Here is a 15,507-nt window from a genome sequence, read left to right as displayed (position 1 = left end):
TAATAATAAGGAAATCACATAACTGATAGCACTTCATACCATTTCTATGGATGACTTAGGCTTGTTCACCACATTCAGTGCACATCTTCCAGATGACGTTCTCTGGTGTCCTAATACGTCACCTTTTGAACTTTTTGTATCAATGTCATATGTACCTGAATGTATGCTAGATCATTCCTTTCCACCAACATAAGAGTAGTCATCTGTGTGAATAATTAAGATGGAAAATAGTCTCTCTCCTTGTACCAGTTTCCACATCTGTCAAATGGGCCTAGCGCTAGTTTCATAAATGATAAGAAGATTAAGTTAGTTAAGCCCTGGCTGGTGTAGCTCAGTGGATTGAGCGAGGGCCTGCGAACCAGACAATCGAGGTTCGATTCCCAGTCGGGGCACATGCCTGGGTTGCAGGCCAGTTCCCAGGAGGGGATGCACGAGAAGCAACCATACATTGATGTTTCTCTTCCTCTCTCCTTCCCTTCCCCTCTAAAGATAAATAAATAAAATATTTTTTAAAAAAGATTAAGTTAGTTAAGTAAGAAAACTTAAAACAATGTTTAAGACATAGTAACTACTCAGTAGGTAACAGACATGGTAAATTTTATTACTGTAATTTGTCAAAAATGTGTGGGACAGGACTTCAGGACTCCAGGGGATTGGGAGACATGTTGAGTGTCAGACATGCCACAGCCACCCGTTTACCTTTGTTAATTCAATCAATGTAGCAGTTATCTATTATAATTCTTCATGTAATCTCATTCTCCCTCGTCTTTCTCTACTTTGGAGGATCAAAGCTGAACCTAGTTAGTACTCTAGGTTCTGTCAAAGCTAACAGTGAATACTCAACACATTTCTGGCCAGTGACATGCAGGTGGTGGTCCCTGATGTTAGCTTCTGTCTACCAACTCATTTCCCCTTTCTTTCTGGGTTGGTGGTTGGAGGCCTGGAAATGCAGTTGCCATCTCGCTTCTTAGAGGTAGAACCAAATTCAAGGTGACAGGTAAGGACTGTTGTTTCCTGCTAACCTTGTCGAACCATTGTGCTAATCCTGAACTGCTTATCCTTAGCCAAGGAGACAAGGAGTTACTACTGGGTTCTTTCACAAGAGGAAATTAAAGCTAGTTTTCTCAACTACTGTACTTTTTTTAGTTTGAAAGTGAGTATTTGTTGTGAATGAAAAAATTATAACAAATCATAAACTTACGAAAGCTTACAAACCACATCCAACATCACAAGTGCCAGTAAAATAACATACTTCATTGTTATTATTTTTACATAGTTTTAAATTTAAAAATCAAGTATAGTCAATGTACAATATTGTTAGTTCCGAGTGTACAACATACTGATTAGACATGCACGTAACTTATGAAGGGACCACACCCTTAAGTCTAGTACCCGTCTGACACCACGCATAATTATTAGAGTATTATTAAGTATATCCCCTATGCCGTGCTAGGTAGTTCAGCTAGCTGCATCTGAGTGGGTATCTGGTCAATTATTACAAGTTAAACATTTCACAAGTCAAGATGACTTTAAAAACACAATTGTTTCTAAACATAGAATATATAGTTCTATGCTGAGACACGCACTATTACATATTAAATAGTCATAAATTCAGAAAAACAAATGTATTTCAGAACCAAATAACAGAGATCACAGACTATAGAAGTGACAGTAATTAGATCAGAAAGTAAAAATATTGGAGAATTTTCCGTGAGGAACCATTACCAAGGGTGGCACAGCTCTTGATGGAAGTCGCATGTATAACTAACAACCAGAGCATGAGGCGGGGCTGCTGTGAACCCTGGCGAATGTGTTCAGGTCTGTGTGTGAGGAGACTTGAATTCTGGTCCCGACTCCCTTTCTTTGTCAGGGCATGTGCACTATGAACTCTGTCCTACCTGTTTCTTGGGGCTGATACGCACACCAAGAAAGAGGGTGCAAGTGAAAGTACTTTAGAAGGAGGCTGGTTCTGTCTTTAATGTTTTCAAAACTGCTGCGTCCCCATTACTACCAGCCCACGGAAAGACGAAGCCAACAGTGGTGATGTAGAACAGTGAGACATTGTGGATCTGCTGGAGCAACAATTTCTTCATTACATAAAGCAGTTCAGTCGACAGTGTGGAGACTTGAGTCTGAAAAGGTCCTGTTACACCTGCTTTTATTCAGCAAAGTCATGGGAAGTTTCTTTACTATCTACGCACCCCGTTGAAAATGCTAACTTCTTTCTTAATATCACATATGATCACACCCAGAGAGCAAGATTTGGACAGTCTTGTTCATGACTCCATTGTGCACACCTAAAACAATGTCTGACACTTGGTGGCCACTCTATAAATGTCTAATACTTAAATAGAAATGATATGCCAAAGAGCTAATGTTTAAATCACATTTGTCTAATCACTTCCCAGTCCACAAGTTTATTTTCTACCATGAAGTTTGAGCATTTTGCAGCTATAACTTGATTTTATGACCTTAATAAATGGTAAGAATTTTTTAAATTTTATTTTAATTGTTGTTAAGTACAGTTTTCTGTCTTTTACTCCCACCCCAGCCCACCCCCCTAAATGATAAGAATTTTATATTACATATAACATGTAATGTAGGATCTATAATATATATTAGAATAAACTCTGTATTTGTTGTATTAAGATTATCAAGCAAACAAAACAGGTTTTATTTAGTAATGCCACTGCAAAACATGCCACTATTATGAAGAAGCAAATTTTTTAAAATAAATGTTAACATAGCATTTTTTTTGCAGAATCTGTAGGCAGGGTAAAAAAAGAAAACATTTATTAAATGCTTAATGTATTTTTTAGGTACTATGTTTCCTAGTTTGAACTGTTCAATTCTTTTTCATGATCACAAACAAAAACCTTCAAAATGGATATTTTCCTATATTCATACATAGAAACATTTTCCTGTATTTATACATAGAAAAATAAGGTTAGGGAGGTTTTGTGAAATGCTCAAGTTTACATGGTGAGCAATTTGCGGAGCCAAGGTTTGTGGCCAGCTCCATCTCACTGCAGCTCTCGAGGGGACTTTTTTACACAATATGCGCTCCCCCAAAATTTTTGCTTCAATCCTTTTTGTTCCATTTCCATATTTTTGCATGTTATTTCTTTTTCTGTCTTGCAGTGAATGCCATCTGTCTTGTCTTCTTTGTTGAAATTCTACATGCTTTTTGAACTTCAACCTGAAAAGTGACTCCTCCTAGAATCACAATATTGGATCTATTTTGAAGATAGAGTCAAGGTTTTATGTGATTTGCAAGAGAAATAGAACAGCCAAAACCCATTTGCAAGAGAAAAGCTAATCAACAGACAGGCACTCTCAGATGAGCTGTCATGTCAGGCAAGGTCTTTAAAGCAGCCATTGTAACTATGTTTCATAAGATAATAAAAAATGCACTCACTAGAAATAAAAATATTGCAAATTTTAGGAGTGAAGTAAAATAATATGCAAAAGAACTAAACAGAAAGGTTGGAACTTAATGTAGACAATGTTATGTATACAGTGAGGTCTGTCCAGAAAATATCCAGCCATATACTATGCAAAAGAGACCTTTATTGAAGAGAACACAAGATACAAGAAACATTGTACATGGGGCAATGACCCTCTAAAGTATGTTCCTTGAGACCTCACACAGTTCTCCCAATTGCCGTCAGCTCCTCTGATGTATTTTCCTGAATCTCACTAAAGGTCTGAAATCTCTTCCCTTTCAAGGTGATTTCAGTTGGAAAAAGCCAGAAGTTGCAATGCAGCAAATCAGGGTTGTAGGGGGGCTGAGTCACCTGGGTAATTTGATGTTTTGACTAAAAACTGTTTGATGTTTTGACTAAAAACTGAGACGTGATGCGTGCATGAGTGGGAGTGTTGTTATTATGAAGCTGCCAATTACCAGATGACCATAACTGCAGCCTTCTGAATCATCGAAATAGTTTTCACATAGGAATGCTCAAGCTTCACCCAAAATTTGACACAGATTAGTTGCTCTGCTTGCTCAGTCATTTTGAGTGTGGCAGCCACACAGCACACATACTCTCTCAGTAGTGTCTACTTCCCTCCATGACGTGTACAGCTAAATCATCGTTGTTCACACATGTGCATTCCAGTCCACTCTCCTTGGCTTCCAGGTTATATCTATGTTCTACAAGCCATTCTCACTATATTGAAAATGGCTAGACTTTTTCTGGACAGACGTGGAAGTATGCTTCTGGCTCAAAAATTAAAAAAAAATCTATCAGTGTAAGCCTCCATAGGTTGCATAAATGAATCACATAATTTTCCATATGATACTGTATTAGTGTCATATATTAGTATCATACTAATATATGACACCCTCTATTTGGCCAAAACCATAGAAGCTGACATCAATGTAAGAAAATTTAAACAGAATATGAAAGAAATAGACATGTTCATAATATTTCATACAAAAAAAATGAAAAAATCCATACTAATTTATAATATAAAAAACTCTTAGCAGACTAAGAATAAAGAGAAACATTCTAACGATTTAAAAAATTTACAAAACTTTACAGCTAAAATCATATTCAGTCATGAGAGACCAGAACTTTCACCCTATGATTGGTAATAGAAGATTACAAAAGTGGGTCCTCTTTCACTTCTTTTATATTGTATTCGTCTTTGCAATAAAGAGATGGAATCAGACAAAAGAAAAATCGAATATATATATATACACACACACATACAGATTGGAAAGTAAAAACTACATGTGCTTGTTCACAGATGACATGACTGCGTGTAGAAACACCCACAGAATTAACATTATGTGGATACTAATAAAGACACAGAAGGGCTATACAACACAAAGTATAAAATATGAAAGTTATTTGTTGTCCTATATTATGGCAATGAACCAGTGAAATCTAAAAGGAAAAACACAACTTATAATAGCACCAAATTAAATTACTAAGGTATGAAATTCACAAAATATATCCAGGTTTTGTTAACAGAATAGATAAGATTAGTGAAAGAAATCGAAGATCTAAATTAATGGAGAGAAGTTCAATGTTTATGGGTTGAAAAACAGTATTTTTAAGATGTCAGCCCTTCCCAATGTAATCTATAGATTCAAATCAATTAAAATAAAAATCCAGAAAACCATATTTTGATATAGAAAATTATAGATATAGAAAAATGTATTTTAACATATCCACATATAGAAAGACAATAGGATCCTTTGTACATTACTTAGAATAGTTTTCCTATCACTGTGCAAATTAAACACTGTAGTGTAAAGTATTATAAGAAGGAGTTCTGATATGCCTGGATAGATCAAAGGCATTGCAAAAATCTAACATCCAAACAATGAGGTTAGTTCTATAGTAGACAGGGGGAATCTTCTGTTTTCTGCTTTGGAGCTGCATAAGTGCCAATAAAGCCCAATTACAATAGGGCTCCCTACTCTACTGGCCTTATTATTGTGAACCAATTGTGTTTTTTTAAAATTTAACCAATTGTTTAATTTAACCAATTGTTTTTTGCCATTTGCACCTGAAAATATTACTAATTGTTGACATATTTTGAAAACTGTGCAAGTCTTAACTCGCTATCCAATTATCCATATAATTATAAGTTTTTATAGAAATATGGATTTCCAAGGAAGAGGAAAGCAAGATATTTTCCAAGCATTCACAGAATATTTATACTTACTATTTTATTGGTGCCATTGGCAAATATTCACTTCTACTTTCAAAGACATTTGTGAAAATAATTGTTCTAGACTGTATATTATCATGCAAAACAAACAATTTTCACTGAAATAATTAGCCAGAAATATTTTCAAAAGTACAAAAAAGTAAACTCATATGCACTATATATCATACATATATATATGTTCTGACAAATTAGTTTTCACATTTAGGATAAATATTTGTTTTACATTTTTTTCTTTTTCTAAAATTTATTTAATTATCTTTCAAGTACAGTTTTCTGCCTATTTCTCCCATCCCATTCGACTCCCTGTGTTTCCTCCTCCCTCCCATTTCCACCCTTCTCAGTTGTTGTCCATGTATCCTTTACATAGGTTCCTCTAAATCCCTCCCCTATTTCCCCTGAAATTCCCTCCCCTCTTACATTTAGGATAAATAATGAAATAAATATGGCTTATTCTCAAATCTGATTAGCTGTAGTGATAATATCATTTGTTTAGAATTAATAATAGTGTGTAGCATATATTCATATTATATATTATTTGCATAAGTGACATAAGGTCTATTTCAACACAGGTAAAATTTACTTATTAATTAGTCAAAATAGTTGATAATAAAATTATCAGCCTTTATTGGGTGTGAGTCAAACCTCACCGTTTGCCACCGTTTTGTGGCAAACCCAATTTTTATACTCTGTGGGTGGGGGGGTAATTTTGCTTAATCCCTACAAAATCTTAAAGGAGAAATCTTATCATTTCTCTTTTATATATAATAAAATTGATGTTTAAATAATTTATTATATGTATTAAAGTCCAATGTTTATAGATGGGACGACTATCCAATTCCAATGCGACTCAAAGACCAGTAATAAAATGTAGACACAAAGATTTAACATAAATGGAGAGTGGGAGAAATTATGTCTTGTCTTCGAAGATCCCACTTTATCCTTTCAGTTATCCTTGTGTAAGTAGTTGTGTGTTCTGTATTTAAGGTTCACTCAAATACATTTGACCACAAAAGAAAATACATGATTGACAATGAATGGAGTAAATCCAACAAAGAAAGAAAATTAAAATAAAAGCACCTCTTCGCACAAAACAGATTATTTAAAAAAAACAACTTTGTTACAATTGGCTTATTTATTTTACCATACAATGTGGTCAATGACTAAAAAATGCACAATAGAAATGATTACTTCTTGTCATGCCTGAAAGTTAAGTATAATCAACATTTCTCTTTTTTTTTTCAAGATCTTGTTTTCTTCTGGTAGTTTAAAAAAAAAGAAGTTAACAGAAAACAGTTTAACTTCCTTCATTCCCTTAAGTTTACACTAAATAATTTAGAAGGAATCCCTATGTTATATATTGCTGGCAATTTAATACTCCAGAGAAAAACTGTTGACTTACGGGGTTGGGGATGCATTATTCTGTGTCTAATTTTGATAAGAGTAATAGTGTATGCCAGGTGCTGTAAGGCAGAAAAGCCTTTCCAAAAACCAATGAAGGAGAGAATGTTTGTAATGATTTCCCTTGACAGAGCATGTTGGAACATCTGAGAATTTTACAAGAAAAACAGAAATCCAGGGTAGACTCTGTCTTGGAAAAATTCCAAGAATTCATGCTGAATGGATAGCAAAGCACTATAAATAATTCATGACTAAATATTGAGCAAGGAGTTATACCTGAGAAGTAAACAATGCATACCAGTAAGCATCAGAAAGAAAACAAGTTATTATGTCTCTATAAATGAAACTTTAAAGCAAAGAGGATATGTACAGAGTGCATGTTCAAAAAATAAATATTTTACATGATTTGCTTTTAAACCTTTTAAAGTACATGCCTAATTATTTCCTTTCTTTCAAAAAAGCAATGTATGTGCACTCAAAAGGCTTTTACATGGGATCAATAGTTTTGATTTTTCAGGAACCAAAATAAAGGCAATATTAGTTTGTTCATTTAAAATATGGATAGACCTTAAGGCAAAGGAATGACTACAGCTTTGGGAAGTAATAATGGCAGAGAAATGTAGGGACAAACAAAATTTTAAATATAGGTGAGAGCATATACATGAAGGTAAAGTCAAACAGAGATTTACTGAGAGGTTGGGACATTTGCAATAAGGATTATTTGAATTTATTAAATTCCCAATTAGTAAAATCCATCTTTATAGGAAAATAGGTGATTAGATTTAAACAGATGCCCAGAGATACATGTTAGTATAATAATTAAGACAAGTGTTTAGCTCTTCTTTTAAGATAAGATTCGTGCATTTATATAACCAGTCCCCAAATTTCTTAAATTTGAGTAACAAAGTGACATTGTATGTGTAATTTTAAAAAGATTTTATTTATTTATCTTTAGAGGGGAAGGGAAGGAGAGAGGGAGAGAAACATCAATGTGTGGTTGCCTCTTGTATGTCCCCTACAGGGAAGTGGCCTGCAACCCAGGCATGTGCCCTGACTGGGAATCGAACCGCGATCGTGTGGTTCGCAGGCCCGCGCTCAGTCTACTGAGCTACACCAGCCAGGGCATGTATGTGTAATTTTAAAACTTACACAAGCCATTGGTATCTTTTTCATGATGGTTTCAAATGGCATTTTAGTTCTTATGAGAATAACATTGTTGAATCACCACAAATCTGGATAAAGGGTATGAAAGAATTTTCTGCGATTTATTCCAGAGACTTCCCCTCCCTTAAAACTAACACTGATATAAATAAATTTGCACAAAAACATCAGATCCTTTAGAATAACAGAGAAGAAGGTTGAAATAATGAATCCCTGATATTTCAAATTCAGAATAAAGATTATTTTGGTTGGATCAAGTTATCATTGACCAAAGCTGCTGATGTTAAGATAAAGAGAAAATATGAGTCTGTGATGATTACCTGTATTAAAAGAAGTGTGCTAATGTGAATACCATCTAAAACAAGTGTTGTTGAAAGGGGGTCAGTAGCTGAATAAAGAGTGTTGTCAAGGAATCTGAATGAAGCTAAAATGCTCGTTATACCAAACCACCTTACATTTTATGTTTTAAGGAATAGAGATTGAGTAAAATAGCTAAAACAATGAATTCTTAGGGTATTTAAATATCAACCTAAGATGTATCTTATGAAATAATATTTTAAGAAAGAAAAAGAAAAAAAATGCCAATCAGGAAAATAAAATAAAACTATGTTTTTTGGAAAAAAAGATAAATACACCACAGTTTCTTAAATAAAGAGTGAATCTTAAAAAGAAATATGTTGCATGACCAGAGGGGAGGGCGAAGGGGGCTGATGGGGGAAAGAAGGGGAACAGTCACATCAGCAATTTGTATAAAGGACCCATGGACAAGGACAATATGGTAGTGGGTGGGGGAAGATTGACCTAGAAAGGGGAGAGTAATGGGGAGAAAATGGGGACAACTGTAATTGAACAGCAGTATAAAAAAGAAATTTATCAATTTTGTTCAGATTATTCAATTGTTAATGTATAATTGTATAATTATTCATAATAATCCCTTATGACCCTTCCCATTTCTGAGACATGTTGTGATGACTCCTCTCTCACTTCTGATTTTATTTATTTGAGTCTTCTCTTTTTTTCTTAGTCTGGTTAAGAGTTCGGTAATTTTTTTTTTTACTATTTCAAAAACCAATTCTTCATTTTGTTGATTTTTCCTATTATTGTATAGCTTCTATTTCACTTATTTCTGCTATTTTGGGCTTAGTTTGTTATTCTTTATCTAGTTCCTTAAGATTGTTAGACTGTTTACATGAAATCTTCTTTTTAATAGAGGCATTTATTGCTCTGAACTTCCTTCTTAGTAATGATTTTGCTGTGTCATGTAAGTTTTGTTATATCATGTTTTCATTCTCGTTTGTCTCTTGACATTTTTAAAATCCAGTTCAATTTCCTCTTTCATCCAATAGTTGTATAAGAATATACTGTTGAGTTTCTACATATTTGATAATATTCCCATTTTTATAGTGTTCTTGATATCTAGTTTCATTTCATTGTGGTAAAAAATGTACTTGAAATTATTTTAATCTTTTTTCTTCTGTCTCACTTTATAATGACACTAATTTCATTCATGGGGGCATCCACATAACATATTTCCCTCCCAAAGCCATCCTGCCCCTTCTAAAAACCACATTATGGATGGAGGCTTCAACATAGGAATTTTGGTAGGCCTTGTACACTTTCAGTCCATGAAGTCCCTCACCCCCATTTGCCAAACCAAAGTTTTGAAAATTACTAAGATCTCCCTTTAGATTTGCCAAGCAACTTCTCTGAAATTATTTTCCACTATAACTGAGCAATACAGAGAGAAGCACAACAAGTTTTGAATATTCCCCATTAAAACACAATAATGATTAGTAATTATCTCTGAGTTCTATAGCATATCCTCCCTGAACCAAAAAGGCAGTACTCTAGTGTATATTTCTGAGTATTACCACTCTTTTATACAGATATTTTTATCTTAAATAGTATATTTTAAAGTTTAAAACATCATCTTTATTTTTTGATGTCCACAATTTATTTTATAATCCAGTCACCTCAAAATGTACATATATTTTAACGTATATATTTTTATATTCCAGTGGTACACACACACATATAAATGTATGTGTGTGTATAAGTATGTGTGTGTGTCTGTGTGTGTGTGTATATACACACACACACAGACACACATACAGTTTTTTTCCAGCAACTTTTCATAGTATGTCAAGTGTATATTCAATGCATCTAAAATCTAATTCAAAATCTATTATGTATTGTTTGCCTATTGTTCCACAATTATTAAAAAAGTATCCAAGGAATTACACAGGCCTGAATCTTAGGGGTTATTCCTCTTTATCTTAGTTCTTGACCGTTACAATTCAGTGCTCTATAAGTTTAACTTCCTAAACATAATGAGATTTCATCACTACCATCATCTCTATTATTTACTTGTTCAGTGTATCTTATAGGTACCACTACAAAATCATCCCTAAATTCAGTTTTTTCCCTCTGATGTATGCTTCAAATTGTACCTAGATTTTAATTAAAAATAAAAGTTAAAAAAGTTGATTTTTTTTCTGATTAAAATTTTACAGTTTTATATCAGATCTTTTACAAGTGAATAAAATGAACAAAATGGTGCTAATGAAAAAGTGAATTTGGCTAAGTAATTTGAAAATTTATGAGGGAGCTTGAATTGAGATATGCGAGTGCCATCAAGCCCTTCCAAATCTTTGCTCTTTTTGTTGTTTTCTGTGGGCTTCGTCCTTCTATTTACATGTGCAAGATGGCACTGGCAGCTCAAGCTTGTATTTTCCTGAGTTTGAATCAGGAAATTCCTCTTTCCAGGTGCTCAAACAAAGGGCGGAGCAGTACTTTGTATAATTGACTTTCCAGAGGTGTAATTTATGCCCCTGTTGAGCTTTGTGGACTGACTGGGGGATTTATAAGTGAAAACTGAAACTACAGTTAGTATTATGGAGAAAGAGTTCTGAGCAGCCAACAATCAATAAATACCACAAAAATGCTTTTTAATATGACATATAAGAATGTCCAGGCCTTAGCCCATGGTTTACACATCATCCTCACTTCCACGCTCTGCCCATATTGAGCTTTCTTTTAGCCTCCACTATGCTCTTTTCCCTTTACTTACCATGACACTACTCATTTTTAAATTTTTTCTTCTTGTCTTTTGGTCTTCGCCTAAGCATGGTTTCCTCAGAAAAACTGTCCCTGACTGTCTTAACTAAGTCAAATAACTTTTACAGTTGCATTCATACCAGTCTATCCCTTTCTTACACAACATGTGCTACAATTTTTATACATGTTTTTATACATTAATATTCAGCTAATATATGTGTGTCATGCTCATACTCACCAGAATAAAATTTAATTAGAGGGAGAAGCTCTGTCTATATAATCATTCTAGTTGTCCGAGGCTAACCACATTTGTTGGACACATTAACTGCATCATACATATTTTTTAAATGGATTCGTGAATGAATGAGTGGTTACAAAATGTGATTTGAATTCATTTAACCTCATCTACCAAAGCTTTTATATTCTTTTAAGACTATCTTTAATAACAGCCAAATTATTCTTTTCAGGCTTAAGGCAAAGGAATGCATAACTAAGTGATATTGAAGAGCCACTTAAGTTGCACTACAGTAATGTTCACTGTCGTTTTCTTATTAGGTAAAACACCCTCATTTTCTGTCTGATTTTCTTCGAGCAGGTTGAGAACAGGGAAAAGGAAGGAAGAACAAATCTTCTATATTTAAATATTTTATTTTAATATACTAACAGTGAACATGCACAACATACGGTAGTTATTTAAGTATGTTAGATTAATTTTGGAATTATTTAAATAAAACTACAAAAAGATTATTTATATAACAAAATTATTGACATGGCTATGAAGAAAACTAAAAATCAGGCACTGGTAGTAAACAAATTGATTAGTAGCCCTTTTCTTATACATGGAGTCTCCAAGCAGTTATCACTGTTTTGTCCATGCCCATGAGTCCTCTATTTGTGCTCCTTTGTTTGCTTTGTTGATTAGGTTTCACTTATAGGTGAAATCATATGGTATTTGTCTTTCACCGACTGGCTTATTTCACTTAGCATAATGCTCTCCAGTTCCATCCATGCTGTTGCAAAGGGTAGGAGCACCTTCTTTCTTTTTGTAGTATTCCATTGCATAAATGTAACACAGTTTTTTGTCTTTGTTTTTTAAATTTTTTACTTTAATAATATTTTATCTAACCCAATATATTCAAAATATTGTCATTTCATAATATGGGAATGCCAAAATTGTTAATGAAATATTTTACAATATATGCCAGCCTTTGAATATTTTTCTACTATAGCATATCTCAATTCAGACTAGCCACATTTCAAGCATTCAGTAGCCAATGGGGCTGGCTGGTGGCTACTATGTTGAGTAGCACAGCTCTATACACTTTCCATCTTGCTCCAGTTTTTGCTTAAATTGCATCTTAAAATAAAGTATTTTTTCATGTCCTAAAATATATTTTTTGACATTTTTATTGTTGTTCAAAAACAGTTGTTTCCATCCCCGCTCCCTCCACTTACCTAACACCAGCTATCCCCACTTTCCACCCTTGATCCTACCCCACTTTAGTTTTCTCCATGATCAACTCATTTACTGATGGGCACTTAGGTTGCTTCCAGCACTTGGCTATTGTAAATCATGCTGCTGTGAACATTGTGGGGCATAGATTCTTTTGGATTAGTGTTTCAGGGCTCTTAGGGTATAATCTGATCAATGGAATTGCTGTATCAAAAGGCAGTTTCATCTTTAATTTTTTAAGGAAATTCCATACTGTTTTTCACAGTGGCCACACCAGTGTGCATTCCCATTAACAGTGCATTAGGCTTCCCTTTTCTCCACATCCTCACCAGCACTTTTTGTTTGTTGATTTATTAATGATGGCAATTCTGACCAATGTTTAGTGGTGTCTCATTGTGGTTTTAACTTGCATCTTTCTGATGGCTAGTGATGCTGAGCATTTTTTCATGTGTCTATGAGCCCTTGGTGTATCCTCCTTGGACAAGTGTCTGTTCAGGCCCTTTGCCCATTTTTTAATTGGATTGTTTGTGTTCCTGGTGTGGAGACATATGAGTTCTTTATATATTTTGGAGATCAAGCCCTTGTCTGAGTTATCATTGGCAACTGTGTTTTCCCATACCGTTGGTTCCATTTCCATTTTGACAATGTCTTCTTTAGTGATGCAGAAGATTCTTAGATTGATATAATCCCATTCATTTTATTCTTTCTTTATATCTCTTGCCCTAGAGGATTTATTGGTGAAAATATTGCTGCATTCCCATGCAGCAATATTCAAGAAAATCTGAAATTTTCCTGCGTAGGTTTTCTCCTAGAACTTTTAAGGTGTCATGACTTATATTAAGTCTTTTATCCATCTTGAGTTAATTTTGTATGTGGAATAAGTTGGTGGTTGAGTTTCATTTTTTTGCATGAACTTGTTTAGAACTCCTAACACCATTTATTGAATAGGCTATTTTTGCTCCATCTTCCAAGCAGTTATTTAAAAAATTAATAATAATCAACAACCAACCAAATTCCTTAAATTTAGATGCTCATCAAATTGTTTTTGTTCCTAACTCAAACTAAGAAATACATTGGAAACTGACTTTAAAATACACATTTTGATCATTGTCAATGTAAAGGAACAATTAAAAGAAAAAAAGAAAGCACAGTTGGCTGAAACTTGATAATTAAAACAACATTGGAAGACTGTTTCCGCCCTCACACAGAGAATCAACATTTTGGTTGTTTTATATTTAAATACATATTAACAAATAAAATAGGGTGACTGTAGATGTAAAATGAGACAACTCAGTGGATACATTTTGTACTTGCTGAAATATGATTATAAGTCTCTGTCTGATGTCACTTTCATACCAAGAGTCATTATTTAGAGACATGAAAATTTTTTCATAGCATGTGATGTCAGCTCTCTGTCTAAATTCCCACAGCTCACCCACAGCTTTAAGGTTTGAATCTCATGTACACCTACCGCTTCCCATCTTAACTAGTTTATTCATTCTTCTTGAACGCTTTCTATAAAAGGACTGGGATGTAAGGGGATTTCTGCGGTGAAGATAGGCTGACAATTTTACTTTTTCACGACATGGTATCAAAGATGTTTTTTGCTAACTTATTTACACAGAGAAATACAGCTTTCTGGTAAGGAAGATGCCAAAGCTGAGATACCAAACCTGAATTAGACTAGTGAGGTTGATGTGCGGGAAGGCAAGGATAACAGGGGAGGGATGCTCTAGGAGTAAGGTAAGTTGAGGCCAGTGAGATTTATAAAAAACACAGACATTATTAAGTATAAGGTATAATACATAATAAAGATCAAATCAAACACCATTTGGCATAACATTTAGAAAACGGAAAGCAGGCTTTAAAAAAGAGTTAACTTGCATTTTATAGCCCTCTCTTAGCAGGATACCTGCTAGAGGCAAGAGAACAAGACCTGAGACAGAAAAACCAGCCAAGGGGCACTTCTCCCAATCCAGGTGAGAGTTTGAAATTCAGCAGTTAGAATTGGGTTGCAAAGGGATTGAAGCCTTTGTAAGGTAAGAAACATCAGTGCAGCGTTTTACCTCTGTGAGATGTATTTCAGAATGAGAATGAAGACTTTACTTTTGGGGCTCATTTCTACAGTTCATTACTAGAGAAGTTTCTCTGAATGTGCAGAGCACCCGAAGCCACGAGGAGGAGATGGAGTGTTCTCTCCTGAGCATGAAGTTGGCTCTTGGTGTTGCTTCGGTAACTGCCATTTGCCATTGATGGTCGTTCTTCTCTCTCTTTGGAGAGAGTAAGAGGGAGAGAACACTGTCTGAGTGGGGGGAAAAGAATGGTACCCCATCTTGGCTCAGGTCCTTAGGTTGCTGGTGAGACAAACGTAAGTGGAAGAGTAGAAATATAATTCCATTGCAAGTTGCATTGTGATTGCTTACCAAAATTTAGATGTACATGGAAGACAAAGAAGACATTTCTTCTTTGGTTCCTGGAGTCATACTTTTATAGTTACATTGGGTATAATATTTGGAACAACCACATTCTGCCCTGAGTAAAAATAAACAAACATAAACATACACCTCAGAAATTTGACTAAGGGTAGTGAACACACAATACAGTGTGCAGATGATGTGTTGTGGAATTGTGCACCTGTAACCTCTATAATTTTGTTAACCAGTATCACCCAATAAATTCAATAAGAAGAAAAAATGCTGTAGCCTCAGAAGGACCAAGAAATTTGTCATACACTTACTCCTTTTAAGTGTATT

At 34.4% G+C, this 15,507-nt stretch overlaps 1 non-coding gene across 1 annotated transcript; it reads left to right on the top strand.

The window, feature by feature from the left end:
• Positions 1 to 14,850: 14,850 nt before the first annotated feature.
• On the top strand, positions 14,851 to 15,065 carry LOC118978663 (small nucleolar RNA U3). Its single transcript, XR_005064767.1, has one exon. It is a non-coding gene; the product is annotated as a small nucleolar RNA U3 (small nucleolar RNA).
• The last annotated feature ends 442 nt before the right edge of the window (positions 15,066 to 15,507 follow it).

Source organism: Sturnira hondurensis, unplaced genomic scaffold (assembly GCF_014824575.4).
Source record: "Sturnira hondurensis isolate 20B ecotype Veracruz unplaced genomic scaffold, ASM1482457v3 Scaffold0022017, whole genome shotgun sequence".
NCBI lineage: Eukaryota > Metazoa > Chordata > Mammalia > Chiroptera > Phyllostomidae > Sturnira > Sturnira hondurensis.
Note: the sequence above shows the minus strand (reverse complement) of the source record. Positions and strands in the feature narration are given on the sequence as shown.